At 29.4% G+C, this 3,314-nt stretch overlaps 1 non-coding gene across 1 annotated transcript; it reads right to left on the bottom strand.

Annotated features, from left to right (window-relative positions):
• Positions 1 to 1,428: 1,428 nt before the first annotated feature.
• LOC125191486 lies at positions 1,429 to 1,532 on the bottom strand. The gene has a single exon (XR_007171164.1). It is a non-coding gene; the product is annotated as a U6 spliceosomal RNA (small nuclear RNA).
• Between the last annotated feature and the right edge of the window lie 1,782 nt (positions 1,533 to 3,314).

The following is a 3,314-nucleotide window of genomic DNA, read 5'->3' as shown; positions in this document are numbered from 1 at the left end:
AACGAAAATTGGCGCTGGCCGATCTGCGCGCCACAATGGCGGCCAGCGCACCGCTAGCGCCCTAAAATCGGCTAGCCCACGCCGATTTTCTCGCCGATTCTCGGCTGGCCGGTTGCAATAGTTCGGCTAACCGACCGGCTAGCGACGCGAATCGGCTAGCCGCTATTGTGGATGTTCTTACATTTGTTATTTTCCACGGTGGGTCAATCCCTATATACTTGGCTTTTTTATCCTACTTACCACATACTTAAAAAAATGGTCTAAGATATCATAAACGTTTCACGATTATCCATAAAGAATAAGTTTTGGAAAATAAAATGTAATGCTAGTGATATTTTAGACTAATACTCCCTCTGTCCCGGCTAAGATGACACATTGCTTAGCCGGCACGGGATTTTAGGAGTTATTAGTTAAAGTGTTTAATTGGAGAGAGAGAGAAGGTGGGTGGAAGTATTAAAGTAGAGAGATAAAGAAAGATGAATATTTTAATAGGAGTGGGAAAAAGTGGTTGAGTGTATTAATTGGAGAGAGAAAGTTACCAAAAAAGGAAATGTGTCATCTTAGTTGGGACAGACTAAAAAGGAAAACGTGTCATCTTAAGCGGGACGGAGGAAGTATTAAAGTTTATAGGAAATATCATAATTTGATCAAACTATATAATTTCAGGGACTACTATTTCAAAAGAAGTTGACTCACTTAAGATGTAACATTTCAAAAATTATGAATCCATTATAGAGAGACGGAGGTAGTATAACTTTTCTACTTTTAGAAATAAAAATTCCTCTAATGTGCAATGATATGAGATCATTTTTTATTGACCAAGGCATTTTTATTTGAACGTAATGCCTAAAAAACGGGTTTCTTTTTACCTTTTTTTATTATTTTTCAAAAGAAAGGTCTGTGCACGAGATTGAGAATGTGTGGAATGTAATTATTGATGAAATCACGAAATTATTGCCTAAACGGACTTGTGTTGTAAGTACGTGTGTGAGAGAATATGAGAAAGACATTATTTGATCTAGTGATCAAATCTTAATAATATTAAGTGTAGTTGCATACGAATCCACTAGAAAATTATTTCATAATGAATATCGAAATAATGTAAGACTGCATTATGTACCTTTTGAAAAATTGTTCTCCAATCCTGTACAGATAAATTGTTACCTTTGTAACAATGTTTTATTTAGGAGTAAATGTCAATTTTGATCTTAAACATATGACCGAAATACCAATTTGGTCTAAAATATTTCACTTTTTAAAAAACGGATCCATAACATATGAAATTCGTGTCATTTGCGTCTATTTTTTACGGCGCCGTCAATTTTTGATGGTCAACCGTCGTTTAACACAATTTTAACCGGATTAGGCTTATTTAAATTATATTTTTATTTTATTTTTATTTTTAAAATTTGAAAATGCAAAATTGAAAATGAAAATGTAAAATTCAATTTACGTATGTCATCCTTGCGCAGGAGGGGCCATGCTAATCTTCTCTGTATCATTCCAATTTTATCGGATGTCCCCGAAGGAACATGAAAACGTAAAATTCAAAATTCAAAACTAAAACAAGTTTTTGATATTTATACATATATAAAAGGCGAGTTTTGGTCTTCTTTTAAAATATTTATAAGTTTTGGTGTTATTCTGCAATATTTATAAGTTATGGAATAATATGGATATTTATGGAGTAATTGGTATAAATTGAGCTGTTACATGAGTTTTTGGAGTTGTTGGTATAAATTAAGCCGTTATCTATGATTGCAAAATTATATTATGATTAATAGATATCTAAATTTTGCAGATATTATATTCAAATGTCAAATAAATTATGAAACATATAAAGCAATAAAATTTGCAAATTTTAATGACTATATTGTTAACTATATTAAATGCTATTTATAATTATTTATATTCTATTGTTATAAATTAATTTAAAAAATTGATTGGTGCAGTCATGGCTTTATAAGAAATGTTTTTGTTATAAAATGAAATGTATTTTTTAATTTTTTCCTTTTATTTCTATAGATATTGACTTTTAAGAGTATTAATATCTTTGTTCAATGATAAGTAACGATAAAAATAATTATGTGCATTAATTCTTGGTATCAAATTGGGTGCTGCAAGGAAACACGTTACTTATAAAGCCCTAGACTCCATTAATCAATTTTAAATTAATTATTCAGTTTTTAACTTTTTCTAAAACTTATTTATCATAATTAACGTGCGAACTTTTAAGTTTTTTTTAAAGAATAGTAAACTACAAAAATGCAAGATTTTAATATAAATATTTACTCTATATAAATGTAAAGTAACGGTCAAATAATTTATGGCTACTAATGGGTGGGTTTCAAATATTTTGTTTTATATTTTTTGTCTATAAATATACGTCATTTGCATTTCCTTCTTGCTTTCACCCATTGCATAAATGATCAGCAGGATTCTTACTCTTTTATCAATAGTAGCATATTTTTGTTCAACCTATTCTATCCACTTTTTTGTATAATTATTATATTACTAACAAAGTGATCTTACTATAGGAAGGAAACTGAAAACCATGGAATTCAGCATAACTATGTCAATGGAGAAGGAGTAACAAAGACGGTGGATATATAATCCTGTGAGAGAGAGAGTGAAAGGCGACGACCTGAAGCCCGAGACATAGACCGTGGAGAGATACTCATGTGAGAGAAGGTGAAATAAAAAACAACACTTTTAAATCCTATTTTATTGATCATTCTCTGTATTCTCTGTTTGAGTGATGTTAGTTCATATATATAAACTTTTTCTTAGTGTTAGTTTGTTTTTTCTTTTTTAGTTTTATTTTTTTTTAAGTTTAGCTATAATAGATATTTTTTATAATATTTGTATCGATAATGCTTTTCATATTCGTTGTCAATTTCATCACTTTCATAGTTTAAAGTAGGAAAACACTCAAAGTTAACGAAATGTCGAGAGAAAGCAAATTAAGAAGATGAAGAACACAAGATATGGTATGTTTGGTTGGATTTGTACTCACTATTTCTTTTTCTTCATTTTGCTATTCGTATTATTGTATAATAAAGGTTGTTTATCTCTTCTCTTTTTATGGCGGTATCATTGTCCTTCTAATATTTTTTAGTTGTATATAAATATTTTATTTCTATTTCATATTAATAGTATTTTAGTATTGAAGTGTGTATATTGTTAAGGACATAGTATATTATTATTATTTTATTATTTTATGTAATTATGTTGTTTCTTATTTTATTTACAATCCCAAATTAATAAAATAAATATTTTAGGTCGCGCATAGCGCGGGGTTCACACTAGTTTAA

Source organism: Salvia hispanica, chromosome 5 (assembly GCF_023119035.1).
Source record: "Salvia hispanica cultivar TCC Black 2014 chromosome 5, UniMelb_Shisp_WGS_1.0, whole genome shotgun sequence".
NCBI classification, from domain to species: domain Eukaryota; kingdom Viridiplantae; phylum Streptophyta; class Magnoliopsida; order Lamiales; family Lamiaceae; genus Salvia; species Salvia hispanica.
Note: the sequence above shows the minus strand (reverse complement) of the source record. Positions and strands in the feature narration are given on the sequence as shown.